This window comes from Typopeltis vanoorti, chromosome 22 (assembly GCF_054136105.1).
Source record: "Typopeltis vanoorti isolate ZY-2024b chromosome 22, IOZ_Tvanoo_1.0, whole genome shotgun sequence".
Lineage (NCBI taxonomy): Eukaryota > Metazoa > Arthropoda > Arachnida > Uropygi > Thelyphonidae > Typopeltis > Typopeltis vanoorti.
Window position 1 is genome coordinate 12,917,620 of NC_143570.1, and position 15,818 is coordinate 12,933,437.

General features: G+C 35.1%; 1 protein-coding gene across 7 annotated transcripts in view; it reads right to left on the bottom strand.

Annotated features, from left to right (window-relative positions):
- Positions 1–15,818, bottom strand: part of LOC150094164 (tight junction protein ZO-3-like) — a 528,478-nt gene that overhangs the window by 111,054 nt on the left and 401,606 nt on the right. The window lies entirely within an intron of this gene.

Consider the following 15,818-nt stretch of genomic DNA (forward strand, 5'->3'; position numbering starts at 1 on the left):
AGTACGGAAACAAAGAAGGATGAATGAGAGTGAAAGGGAGAAGAGGGGGTCGAGAGTTAGAAAGATTGAATGATAGAGAGAATGTGTCGTGAGATTCGGAAGTTGAATTGGATTGGATGAGGCAAGAAATGAAATGGATGCAGAATGAAATTAAGAGAATTCAGGTCAAACAATTAAAATAAATCATGATGGCATGAAAGAGTTAACGAAAGATGAGCGAGTGGCGTTGTATAGCGACTCAATTATTAAAGGTGTGCTAGAGGATAGAATGCACAAGGTATGTTTTCCAGGCAGTAAAATGAGTAGAGTGATTGAGGTATTGGATATGAGGCGGGAGACAGCAAAAGAGTTAACAGTATTAATTGGTACAAATGATTTGAGAGGGGACAAAGAGCATGTCAGAATGTATATCAGGAGGCTTTTTGGAAGGATAAAAGAGAATAGTGTGACAGGAAGGGTAGTCAGTGTGTTGCCTAGGTATGACTGTGGTGGAATGAGGTGGAGAGCAAGGATTATGAATGATATGCTGGCTGAAATGTGTGAGGAGATGGGAGTACAGTTTGTTAATGTGTGAAATGAGTTTGAGGGACAAAGTGAGCTGTATTGGAGCGATGGACTGCATTTGAGTGGTTATGGTGTGAGTCGCTTGGAGAGACTGCTGCTGGAAGGTAGAGAAGTGAATAGAGAGAATGAATCAGATCGAGAGGGGAGTGATGTGGAAGAGCAGGAGAGTAAGACAGGAGAGATTGAAGAACTTGATATGAATGGGGAAGTGAGTGGTATGAGTATAGAAAATGAGAGAATGGGTGTGCAAGAGAAGCAGGGAAATGGGGAGGCTCAGGGTGGACAGGGGTACACAGCGTGAAAAAGGTGGATGCTCCAAGAGGAGGTGAGAGCATGTGTAGGTAGGAAAGGAATGGGATGACCGGGGATCAAGAGGAAACAACTGGAATGGAAAAGGGTTCTAAAAAGAATAAGCAGAAAGGGAAATGGTCCCAGTCGAGCATGGAGAGATCACATGGAGTGAGTGGTATCAGTGGAACTAGCTGTAGATCCAGAAATGAGCTGTTGTGTTTGTATACCAATGCTAGAAGTATAAGAAACAAAGCAGATGAAATAATTGCACTAATTGCGTCTGTTCACCCAAAGATTGTCAGAATAAGTGAGACATGGTTGGAAGAGGATGACATCCTGACAGGAATAGAGATGGAAGGGTATGATGTGTTTCGTGAGGATAGAAGGGGAAAAAGGGAGGGGGGAGTGCTATTGATGATAGAGAAAGAGTTATGTCCATACAAAGTAGAGATGCAAGACGGAAATAGTGCCAGTGGTTTTAAGGCAGTATGGTGTGAGATAGAGGTGAATGGAATCAAATACCTGGTGGGATGTTGTTATAGACTAGGTAATGTGGACGGTGGTGGTGATAGTGAAATGTATAGTCAAATTAGACAAGCAAATAAGAAAAGGGTGAACATTATGGATGATTTTAATTATGGCAATATAGACTGGAATGATGAGATAGCAACTGGAAGTAAAGAAAATAAGTTTCTTGAGTTGAGTTTTTGAGGGATAGCTACCTCAGACAGTATGTAACAGAGGCCACATTGAGGGTCTTGGATTTAGTCATCTCATCAGAGGATGTAATTATAAATGAGGTATCAAATCATCCACCAATTGGTGAGAGTGACCATGAGGTGATTACCTGGATGGTTGCCAGCAGTGCAAGGACCTCTGTCAGAAAAGGGTATATGTGGAACTACAGGGGGGGGGGTATGAAGAGCTCAGGAGACATCTTGCAGGTGTAGCATGGAATGAGGAGTTAGCTGGAAAAGAAATCAATGCAGCTTGGGGGATTTTCAAAAACTATCTAGTAGATGCAATGTCTGAATGTATTCCAAGGGTGAGAAGGTTAAATAAGGTAGGTGTGAGATGGATGAATAAAGAGATTAAGCATGCGATACAGAGAAAATGGACATTGTGGAGGCAGCATAAGAGAAGTGGAAATAACCAATTTCATGAGGTCTACAAAGACCAGGCAAGGAGGGAGACTTGGTTGGTGAGAGTAGCTAAAGAGAGGTATGAACAGCAGTTAGCTAATGAAGTCAAAAAGAATTCTAGGGGGGGGGGGGGTTCTTTCGATATGTAGCCAGCAAAAGAAAGAATGATTGTGGAAGGATGACATTGATTGGAGAAAATGGTATAAAGACAGCTGTTGTGGAATGTGTGGTGAAGATACTTAATGAGCAGTTCATAAAGATCTTTCAATCTTGTGAATGTGACTTCATGGAGAGAGAGATTGAGAGCAGTTGATGATGGGGAGGAGAGACTGACTGTAAGGGAGCAAGAGGTGTAAGGGGAGTTGAGTAAACTAGATGTAAATAAAGCTGTGGGACTTGATAATATATCACCACGTATTCTGAAGGAATGTGCCAGGGAGTTGACACCTGCCTCGACATATTTTTTTAATATGAGTCTTGCACTTGGTCAAGTTCCTAAGGAGTGGAAGGAGGGCAAGGTTGTGCCACTTCATAAAGGAGGTGATCGAACTCAAGCATAAAACTATAGGCCTATCTGTGTGTCAGGTGTTGTGGTTAAGTTGTTGGAGAAGCTTGTGAGAACTAGGATCCAGAGTTGGGTTAACAACAATGGTATAATCTTTGATGGACAGCATGGATTTGCTAAAGGGAGGTCATGTTTTAGTAATCTACTTTCTTATTACAATAAAGTGACTGATTCCTTGGACAGAGGAGAAGGATACACAGTAATATACTTGGATTTCACAAAGGCTTTTGATAGAGTACCTCATGATAAGTTGACAGTCATACTAGAGCAGATGGGGTTAGATATTAGATTAGTGGATTGGAGACTGGCTATCTGATAAGTATCAACAAGTTGTGTATGGGGGTGTGATATCCAGGAAAAGGAAAGTCACTAGTGGAATGCCTCAGGGGTCTGTTTTAGGACCATTACTGTTTAACTTGTATATTAATGATATTGGCAAAGATTTGGATGAAGATATTCAGTTGTTTGCAGATGATGCAAAGTTGGGACGAACCATAAAGAGTAGTGAAGATGTTGTGGCCTTGCAAGAAGACTTGAATAAATTAAGCGATTGGGCACGGAAATGGGGATGTGAGTTCAATGTTGCAAAATGTAAGGTTTTAAAATTTGGAAAACAAAGATGGGATGCAGAATTTGTGCTTGGTGAGAATACATTGTTGGAGGTAGAGGAAATAAGAGATCTGGGGGTGATAGTAGATAAGGATCTGAAATTTACGGGACACATCGCCAAAATTGTGAAGACAACACAAAGGCTTCTGGAAATGATCCGGAGGACACTGACGTGTAGAAGTAGGGAGATTCTTGTTCTGTTGTATAAGGCTTTGATTAGGCCGCACATGGACTATTGTGCCCAGATTTGGTCACCGGGTTTTCAGAAGGATGAAGAGATGTTGGAAAGGGTACAAAGGCGACTGACTAAGGTAGTTTCTGATTTCTGGAATGTCGAGTATGAGGAAAGATTGAAAAGATGTAATTTGCAGAGTCTAGTGGAGAGAAGGAAGAGAGGAGATATGATAGAGACCTACAAGTTGGTAAGGGGTTGTTATAGGATCAATGGTGGAGAAGTTCTACAGAGAATAGTGGGAGATCAGGGGAGAACCAGAGGTCATCCCTGGAAACTGTATAAAGAGGGTGTGAGTACGGGAGTGAGAGGCAGGTTTTTTTCGTGCAGAGTTGTGAATGATTGGAATGCCTTGCCTGAGAGTGTGGTGTCTGCAAGGAGTTTGAGTATGTTTAAGACACGGTATGATGAGATGTGTGTGTGCGTGATAAAAGGACCTCCCAGATCAGTCTTTGACTCCATGAGGTCTTGGGGTAATAATAATAATAATGCTTTTTTTTTCTCTGTATCAAATGCTTAATCTCTTCATTCATCCATTTCAGGCAAATCTTACATTAAATAATGTAGGATTGCCTAAATTATTTAACCTTCTGACCCTTGGGATACATTTAGACATTACTTCTACTAGATAGTTCTTGAATATCACCCAAGCAGCATTGATCTCCTTTCCACCCAACTCCTCTTTCCATGCTACAGATGCAAGTTGTCTTCTGAGCTTCCTCACATGGTTGGCAATCACCCTGATAATCATTCTCACCAACTATATATCCATCCTCTGATGAGATGAGATGATCAAATCTAAAATCCTCAATCCACGTGTGTACTCTCTGTTGCATACTGCCTGAAGTAGTTTTCCGTCAACTCCGGAAAATCACTCTAAATATTATTTCTGGAAATTTTCCATGTTACTCCTCTAAATTTGATATTAATATTTATGGCTATTTTTCCTATTTTCTTAAGATGTACCCCTTGTATTACATTATTGGCTTTTTTTACTCCAATTTATTTAAGACATTAATGATATTTTAAAGATATAGATGAACGAAAAATATGGAAGGAATAATATTTGACATACTTTTGTAGAATACTTCAGGTTGTCTTCTTTTGGAACAGCATCAGGAGTATAATGATAAAAATTATATAACTGAAATGAAATATAACTGAAAGGAAAGGGGGGGGGGGGAAGGCAGAAAATGTGGAGATGGAGCAGGATGCAAGCCATTTCAACTGAGTTGAAATGGTTCACACCCCATAACTCCCACCTCTAATCTTCATTTATTATATTTCATCTTTCTCCTTTTTCCAAAAAAAAAAAAAAAAATTATAGTCTATCCTTAATAATTCAGCTTTTATTTAATATATCTTCGATTTTCCACATTTTAGTTTTCCCACATATGTCTATCTCCACATTTTCTACCCTCCCCGACCTTCCTTTCAGTTATATTTCAGTTCAGTTATAAATTTTATGATTATATTCCTGATGCTGCTGCAAAAGAAGACAATCTCGAGTATTCTACAAAGGTATGTCAAAAATTATTCCTTCTATATTTTTCATTTATCTATGTCTTTAAAATATCATTCATGTCTTAAATAAATCAGAGTAAAACAAGAGTAATACAAAGGGTACTCCTCAAGAAAATCATTTTCCTTACTTCTGGTTGCTATCTCATTATCCCAATGTAGATTGCCATAACATACACATTTCCTGGTCACTATCCTCCACATTACCAGGCCTATAGCAACATCCAAAAAGTATTTCATTCTATTCATCTCTATCTCACATCATGCTGAATCAAAACCACTACCACTATTTCTCCCTTACATCTTTCTATCATCAGTGGCACTCCACCTCCCACTTTACCCTTTCTATCTTCGTGAAATACATCATAGCCTTCCATCTCTATTCCTATCCGGATGTCATCCTCAATCCAACCATGTCTCACTTATTCCAGCGATTGTTGGGTAAGTGAACTCAATCAATGCAACCATTTCATTTTCCTTGTTTCTGATACTTCTATCATTTGTATACAAACATAACAGCTTATTCTTGGATCTATAACTGATACTACTTATTAGATATGACCTCCATACTTTCCTCAATTCATTTCTTTTTCTCCTTACTTAACCCAGAACCTTCTTCAAATCCAACTGTTTTACTCTAGATTCCAGATCACCACCTTCCCTTTTTGTCTATAGTGTTTCCTTGTCCACCTTGAGTCTCCTTGTTTCTTGTGTGAAAAACTGAAGTTACCAGGAGGAAAACTCTACCACATTTATAAGACCAGCTAATTCACTTTTAGTTTAAAAACTGTTAAAAGATGTGAATGATAGATGGAATGTAAACATTAGTCTTTACCACCACCAAACATCACCAGTACTATGAGTTACAGAGGCTTGTAAAGTCACACATGATAATTATTTCAAGCTAACATTGCTTTGTCCTATCATGTTCTATTATATATTCATTATATATAACATTATACATTGTTGTTATATTATATATTCATTATATATTGTTATATTATATAGTCATTAATGGATAACAAATAAGAAAGAATATTATTAATGATTTTTGTATATGTTAGATCTATTTCTAGTAGCAACGCTTATACGTTGGTCATACATAACTGGTAATTAGTTTACGGAATTAACAACGCATATAAAGTATATTAATTAAAGGTAACTTTAATAAATAACTTCTATATTTCGGCAACATCACGTTGCCATCTTTAGGAACATAAAGATATGGTATGTGCATGCAGGCACTAACAAAAGCAAATGAAGAAGAAAGCAAGAAACTAATAATGTTCCTAAAGTCCTAATGGTGCCCTCTGGTGGGCTAATTTGGTTGACTTGGCAGTTGGGCTGAAGTTCTCAAAATATAAGTCTCCCAAATTTGGGGTAGTTTCATGCACCCAAATTTGTTGAGGTTACGAACGTTTTTTTAAAAAACGTTCCTAACCTTTTGTTAGTGCCTGCATGCACATACCATATCTTTATGTTCCTGAAGATGGCAACGTGACGTTGCCGAAATATAGAAGTTATTTATTAAAGTTACCTTTAATTAATATACTTTATATGCGTTGTTAATTCCGTAAACTAATTACCAGTTAGATCTATGTATTGTATTAGTTTAATCCAAAGAGTCTAATTTAGGAATTGTTAGTTTGATGCATCCTAATTTGTAAATGGTCTAAATTTCCAAATGAAAATAAGAAACCCTTACTTAGTTGCCAAGCAAGTTGCTAAAATCATTTATGCTGCAAAGGCATACTTCTCACTCATTTTTGAAATTATGGATTCTACAACCGTGTTAAAATAACTTTTTATTATCCCAACGTTTCGATCTTCATATCAAGATCATCATCAGGAGCATACATAAATATACAAGACAAGCTGCATTACATTTCAAACCGTAAGCTAGAGAAACATTTATTTGATCACATGCTACTCACTGGCATGACCTCTAGTGAAAAAAAAAAAAATTACATCAAGCTAATTTAATTACACGAATAAACATTCTTGCTTATAGATGGTTTTCCTTCCAGTAACAGTGATGTCCTTCTATTATTACAATTGTTATTTTTAAAAAATTTTTATTTAAAAAAAAAAAAATTATAAATTACAACATGAATAAACTTTCTTATAGATTTTTTTCTCCTTAACAGTGATGGCCTATTTTTCAGTATTAAAGTTGTTATTTTAGATTTAGGATCCTGGATTTTCTAGAGTCCTATTTATAGTTGTTCTTAGAGAGGAAGGATTCGTGGGACGAATATATGCCTTCCATATGTATGGAATTTTTAGACCATCATTATTGTTTAGATTGGGGTGGTTGATAATGATCTCACAAGCTTCCTTAAATTTGTGTTCATACCATGTTTTGGTGTGATGTAGACAACTAGTGCTTTTCCAGTCAATTCTATGTAAAGTGTTCAAGAGCATGATCAGAAAGGCCAGCTTCACCATAATTATTATATTTGATGGTTTATGTTTATGTAGTTTATGTTCTTTTTGTCTGATCGGAATTGTGCATCCCGTTTCTCCTATGTATGGTATGCTGCAGATACAGTAAATACGGTATACTCCAGGGTGAGCCAGTGGAGGGAGTGGGTCTATGGATGAGTTGAGTAAGCTTTATAATTTTGCAGGAGGTTTAAAGGTGGCTCTGAGGTTGTATTTTTCTAGTACTCTGTTTATTTTGTCTGATGTCCCTTTAATGTAGGGAATGGTTATAGTTTTACTGTGGTCTGGTTTGTCTTTGTTTTTAGTGTTTTGGCTGTATCCATTTTTTTGAAAAGTATTACTGATCACTTTAAATTCGTTTTTCAGTGCCTGTTCACTGGAGCAGATCTTCAGAGCCCTGTTTTTTAGGGTATTGATGACACCTAGTTTTTGTGTTGGTGATAGGAGTTTATGTGTATATATTGGCCAGTATGTGTCGGTTTCCGGTAAACAGTGAAGGAAAGATTGCCCGAAGGAAGACGTGTGACAAGTGTATCTAGAAACGGCAGTATGTTATGTTTTTCAATCTCAATTGTGAACTGTATACGTTTGGTTTTTCACTAGAGGTCATGCCAGTGAGTAGCATGTGATCAAATCAATGTTTCTCTAGCTTATGGTTTGAAATGTAATGCAGCTTGTCTTGTATGCTCCAGATGATGATCTTGATATGAAGATCAAAACATCAGGATAATAAAAATAGTTATTTTAACACAGTTGTAGACTCCATAATTTCAAAAATGAATGCTGATCACCGTGTAACACTAAAAGAAAGCATACTTATCACTATCTATATGACTTATGGAGCATGCACACAGCAGAAGAATAAGTTGTTTACACACACACACACACGCATGCACGCCACACACACACACACACACACACACACACACACACACAAAGAGTAAAACTTTCCCTCCCCCTGAATTATCTAACAAGAGCAGAATAGCAATTTGCTGGTCAGATAATTTGAAGGGTTCAATATCTGAAGGTACAATTACATGGTGCTGTGCAAGAAGTCGGTTGATACACTAACCAAATCAACGGTTGGTTAACTGGAGGTCTGTTTATTTAAAGGCTGGATAATTGAGAGATTACTGTATATATGCATTTATAGTGATACTACAGACTGCTTCAAAGTTAATGGCTGGGTGATTAATTGTTGGTAGTAGAGAGGAAAGTAAAAGAAATTTTTAATGTATTAAACAGAAAGTGCAGGTGAAAATTCTGAGATTTCCTAGTTGATCAAAGCTAATGTTTTTGTAGTGTATCTGGAAAACAGAAAGCTGAATCTAAAAAAATATATATTTACTGAAATTTTTTAAATAAAAAACTCCATTGTATATTTCATTAGAGAATTTCATAAGTTTTCACTATAGTTTTTTTATTATTATTATTTTTTTAATGTGACACACACCTATGAAAGGCTGGAAGCCTAAAGTACCTATAGTATATTTTTTCTATGTTTTTAATTAATTTATATATCTAGATATATTTTGCATTTTTTTTCTTCATTTTATATCTGGTCTGTCCTGGAAATCCTGCTGTAGAGACCAAACATGCATTTTTTTTTGAACCTCCAATTTTGATTTCAAGATCGGTTGGTCGATTGGTAGAGCCTCTGCTACTAATGGCTCAGTTAAGTAAGTTTGAGCGCAGTTAGTAGTTGGAAGGGGACCAATCGTTCGATGCTGTTGGCACACTCTCCCTCGATGAGTCTTTGGACTCCCTGGAGGTGTTAAATAATAATAATAATAATAATAATAATATAAAGAAGCTCTATGAGAATTTATATGCTATCTTATAGTGAATAATTCTAAAGATGCAGTACTCCATAAACACGTTAGAAAATTACAGATCATCCAGATATATTTTCTTTTCACATCACACACACAACCATGAGAAGTTTCAATCTCTACAGTAAATTGATGAAGCCATGTGGAAGTAATGATTAAAAGAGAGAGAGAGAGAGAGAGAGAGAGAGAGAGAGAATTTGTTTATTTTTTGAACATGTGTAATTCTTGCCGAATACTCATAAGAAGGCTGTTCCAGAGAATAGAGAATGATAGATGAATGGATACAGGTTCCATAAGTTAGTAATTGAACTGCAAATGGATAGATATTTGGTAGCTACCAATCTTGTTATTGTAGGCTGAGAGTTTAACCTTGCCACATACACAGACTTGTGCAGAAGCATGAGTCTGTGTGCATGTTGTCGGGAAGAAATAGTGGAATGGAAATGGAATTACCTGCAGAGAATTCAAAAAGCAGAAACAGACCATCAGCAGATAGAGTGGCTGTAGAAGACAAGTCATTAATTAGTTAACTTTCTCTTTTTGATGGCATGAAGAATTTTTAGAGGGAGAGGGAGGGTTTGGTGAACAACCACGAATGTGAACAGCATTCTAAAGTGAACAGCATTCGAATGTGAACAGCATTCTAAAGTTAGGTGGATTTGCGATTTGTGCAAAGTAAGAAGCTGGAGAGAAAAATAATGTCTATTACTAACTATTATAATAATTAACTCACGTCAATTATTCTTTATTCATAGAATTTTCACCTGAGTATCACAGGCATCATCAGTACAGGTACAAGACTAATTAAACAATAACTGTTATATTCACAAAGCGCCACCTAAGTAGCTAAGGTTAAATTTCCTAAATTTATTTAAATTATTATTTTTTTTTTTTAATTATTTAAATTTAATTATTTAGTTATTTAATTATTAAATAAGAATTATTTAATTATTCAATTATCATAATTAAAAAAATTATTTTTTTTATAAATAAATAATAATAATAATTTAAATAAATTTAGGAAATTTAACCTTAGCTACTTAGGTGGCACTTTGTGAATATAATAGTTATTGTTTAATTAGCCTTGTACCTGTACTGATGATGCCTGTGATACTCAGGTGAAAATTCTACGAATAAAGAATAATTGATGTGAGTTAATTCCATTATTATAATAGTTAGTAATATGTCTACTCATGGTATTTCCTTACTGAAACTAATAATGTCTATACCTGAGTAGGATAGACAGCACATATTTTAGAGACTGAAGAGGCTAAAGGTTGTGTCAGAAAATATTAGAGGTAAACATCAGGAAAAGAAGAGAATCTGTCCTGTCTAGCTAGTTAGGTATTATCAAAAGGCAAAGGTGAACTAAGATTTATTTTTTATTTTTGAGAAAAAAGACAGAACTCTGTTTTGGTAACACTGAAAGAAAACTAGGAGATCAGTAACTAGGGTGCTGACTAGATCTTGAAGTTTGGGATGTTTGACAGCACAAATTTGTCAAATAAGTAAAAAGAGGGATGGAGTGTTAATAGCAAAACTATGGACAGGTTTTGAAGTTGGTGAGAGAAGATAATTTATGTATATAATGAAGAGGGCAGGTGATATAATAGAACAATGAAGAGTACCTGATGAAAAGAAAAAAGAAAAGAAAATATGAAATATGAAAATATGAAAAGAAAACAATAGCCACTATTACACATGAGGGAAAACTAGCTACTCAATGTTAGAAGTGCATGGGAGGTGGTCAAAGAGTGTTTGAGTGTTGTGGAGAGAATATAAAGAAAAAAAGAAAAAAAAAGCATGATCAGCAAGCCTATGAGAAGTAAAAAGCATGGATAAGAAGAGTGACATATATATCATAAGGAAGGTCAAATTTAATTATAGGAGTAAAACAGCTGACAAGGTCAAAGGAGTTCTTTCACTATGTGACAAATAAAAGAAATAATGGTTATGGATGGATAATTTTAATGAGTGTTGGTGATAGGAAAGTCACAGAAGCAAACAAAATAGTTGAGTTACTGAGTGATAATTTGCAAGTGCATACCATTCAGTGAAGTGAAATGGCTGAGGGTTTGAATCATGCTGTAGACATGGATGTTTCTGATTGTCTGTGAAAATACCAGTGATGGCGGGCAGTAGATGGCATTGGTATAGTGGTGAAGACATTGTAGAGTACGTACGCTCCCTTGATGAGTCTTTGGACTCCTAGGAGGTGCCACATAATAATAGTAATAGTAATAATATTGCATATCAACATTATTGCAAAGAATAACTATTGCATTCACAAAATTTCTCGACTGTTCATCATCATCAATTTATTGATATTCTACAGTATGATTAAGTTTACATTATTACTAATCTCCTAAAAATTTCCCTCCAAATTAGACTATCACTTGTCAGCACTCCGATATTGTCAGATATTATATTGTTGTCTTCTAGGGTGCGTTTGACTGCATCAGCATTAGAACTTGGTTTTCCTCTTGTTCTTTTTTTTTACTGCCAACTTTCCAACAAACAGCTCTTTTACTAACCTTTCTTCTCCAAATTAAACATATTTGGTCATTTGAAAGTTAAGCATAAAAAATTTATTGTTTAATACCGACCATATACAAATATTTTAACATTCTTTGCATACCTAGGCAAAGAATGTTAAAATATTTGTATATGGTCAGTATTAAACAATAGGTTTTTTATGCTTAACCTCATCATCATCATCAAATTCCTGCCATGTATCATATCCTGTACCCTCAAGGGGGTGTACAGGATATGATAGTACTACATGAAAAATTTACATCATTACTAACTTCCTATCTACAATTTTCCTCCAAATCAGTCTGTTACTTGTCAAGACTTCAACATTACCAGATCTTATATTTCTATCGTCTAAGGCACTTTGTACCATATCAATGACCTATATCTTGGTCTTTCTCTGGGTCGTTTTCCTGCAAACTTGGCAGAGAACACTTGTTTTGCTAATCTTCCCTCGCCCATTCAGTTTAAGTGACCAACCACGTGAGATTAGCTCTGCTAACACATTCCTGGATGCTGACAATGTCAAGTTCTTTCCTAACATAATCGTTTTTAATATGATATTGCCATTGATGCCATCTGTTCACGCCTCTAATCTTTCTCAGGACTCTCATATCTGCAGTCTCTAGTCTTTGGTCAAGTGTTTTACTTCTGACCCAGCTCTCAGATCCATAAGTTAAAACTGGTTTGAACACTGTCTAGTATACAGCTAATTTAGTGTTCCGACTAATTTCTATCTTATTCCATATGAATTTATTCAATTGACTTCCTACCATACCAGCTTTGTTGATTCTGTTGTCTATTTCCATATTTAATTTACCATCTTCAGTAAAAATCGTGCCTAAGTAGGTGAAATGTTTTACTTGTTCCACAAGTTCTCCATTCACAACACAGCTGACATTTTCAATGATTCTGCCTATTTTCATTGTCTTTGTCTTTTTATTGCTGACCTTCATACCATATCTATTACAACAGTTATTCAATTTAGTCAGAGAATCTTGCAGACTTGTAGGGGATTTATTTAGAAGTATAACATCATCCGCATAAAGCAAAGAGCTGACATTAACATCTCCAATTTTGATATCATGTTTAATACCACTTTCCTTCATAATGTGATCCATATAGATAATGAATAACAGTGGGGATAATGTACATCCTTGTCTCACACCAGATTTAACATTAAACCATCTTCCTGTACTTCCTTCAATTCTAACTGCTGACTTACAATTCAAATAAAGACTCAGTATTGCTTGATATAATGACCCATTGACACCATATAACTGCAGAGTATTGAATAGCTTCTCTCTTGACACCTTGTCATATGCCTTTTCCAAATCGACAAAACTTAAATACAGATCTTTGTTATATTCCCATGATTTCTCCACTATTTGTCATAAAGTGAAAATCTGATCCTGACAGCCTCTATTTGACCTGAATCCAACTTGTTCTTCACCAAGCTTTTCTTGCACAATTCTTCTTTACATTATGCTTAACCTTTCTTCTATTATTCTGCCATCTTAGATTAACTCTGCTTACACATTTTTGAATGCTAATAATGCCAAGTTCCTTCTTAGTATCTTCATTTTTTCTACTAATGGCAAATTAAATTTTCAAATTTAATTTGCCATTTTCACTGAAACTTGTTCCTAAACAGTGAAGAAATATTTTACTTGTTCTATAAGTTCTCCATTGAGAATGCAGTTGAAGGTTTCCATGTTTCTGCCTATTTTATAGTTTTGGTCTTTTTAGAACTGGACTTGTAGAACTAAATTCTGTCTTGGAAATGCTATTTGGCCTAAACCAAGTTATCAGCACTTTTCCCATAATTTTTCTTAGTGTTTTTTCTAATATACTTGCATTAAATTTCCTTGAAATATTAAATTCCTCTAATTCTTAAATTAAGTTTCATTCTCCCTTTTAGATACAGTATATATGTTTCTGTAAAAGTCCGAAAATTGGTAAATCCTAGCATTTACCGTAGTGGGGTGGTAAAAGTCCAAAAAAGGCTTGTAAACAATTCCATTTCGGGCTTTTACCAAACCATTTTACTAATTAGTGTTGGTAAATGCTGGCATTTACCAACACTAATTAGTAAAAACCTGAGTACAGTGCGAGTATAGACAGGTGTGAGCAGCTACCATCTAGAATCAGTTTAGGTTAGATTCCAAAAACCTACTCTGAGACAAAATGTTTTAGAATAAAAAATACAAGATATTGATAGAGCAAAGATGGATCTAAAATCAATAATAGCCATTATCACTGACAATAAGGGAAAAGAATTTTATGAACTTGGTATTAAGTTGGGTAAATTAAAAGCATTGTACGCAAGAAACCAATTTACTTTGTGCAAAGAAAAATTTTTAATCATCGAAGAAGTCGGAAAGGAAGAAATAAGTGCACATGAAGTGATAAAAAAACTTTCTTTAGTTGGTGAACAAGGATTCCAAAAATGCAACTGTTCAAGGAAGTGTACCATGAATGAAGATGTGTTTATGCAAATCAGCCAATTTACTTTGTAACTCCAAATGTCACAACAGTCTACCTTGCTGTAACAAATAAATTTAATTATGATTTGATAATGTTGAAGGAAATTGTGATTAATAAATTACTTTATTTCATGAACATTTTCTTATAATACATTAATTAAATGTAGTAAATTAATAAAGCTGTTATGTTTAATGTTATTCTGGACATTATATTTTGAAATTTAAATTGACAAAGGTAAATTATTATAATGTAAACAAAACAGGCTTTTACCTACCGAAATAGTTTGGTACCCAACTTAGTACCAAGTTCATAAGATTCTTCGCCTTTAATCTCTGTGATAACGGCTATTATTGATTTGGGATCCATCATCGCTCTATCAATATCTGGTATTTTTATTCTAACATTTCGTCCAAGAATAGGTTTTTGGAACCTAACCTAACCTAACCTGATTCTAGATCGTAGCTGCTCACACCCGTCTATACTCGCACTGTACTCGGGCTTTTACCAATTGGTGTTGGTAAATGCTGGCATTTACTGAAATGGTTTGGTAAAGGCCCGAAATGGAAGCGTTAACAAGCATTTTTTGGACTTTTACCACCTGACTATGGTAAATGCTAGAATTTACTGGTAAAACCTAGAATTTACCAATTTTCGGGCTTTTACAGTAACATATACATCAAAAAGAGATATGTATCTAAATATACAGATACACACACACACACACACATATATATATATATATATATGAAATAGATTAAATGACTGGAAGCCAAGAGATAAAAATATAAACACTTTTTTATTTAAATAATGCACGCTAGTCTCCTCTTCTTAAAATACTTCAATGGGTGCATTACATGAAAAGAGACATACAAAAAAAAACATAGCTATAAATTAAATTGCCAATGTATTACTGACATTTGAAGACATTCTGGATACCACAGTATCGTTAGGCAAGTATATGCAGTCGTGATCTTGTGAATGCCAAAGTTGGATAGCAGTGCAGTAACAATCAAAATATAGTTGAGGTTAGTGTTCAGATGTAATGGACTGAGGACAATTTCCTTAAATTCCACAATTCTTCTCTTGAATTCGTCACAGCATCTGAAGGTTCTCTGATTTGTTCCAGATGACTGGATGAGTGATAGAATTTTTATCATTAGGGTCGGTAGAATTAAGTACATGATTAGATAATGCAATAGCTCTAGTTCTGCCATATGAGGGACATCACACATCATTCATTTATTTAGTATTCCGATGGATAACTATTGGGGGTGCACCATGGAAACACGAGGATTAAACACTGAGTAAGAAAACCTATTTGGTTCTCCACATTCCTCCATAGAACCAAGAATGTCTGGTCTAATAGAAGACTACAGGTGTAACACAGGTGAATACAGGTGTAACTAATATCCAGATGTAAATTATATTTAATTGTAACTGATACTGATAAAATCATTTAAAAACTGAATTTACTGGTAATTTGTTTGGAAATAATGTTTACTTTACTACAAATAAAAAAAATTAGTTGATAATTTGCACATTAGCCAATTATATATTTTACTATGATTATGGAAACTCATCCAACATTTGCTTGAAAA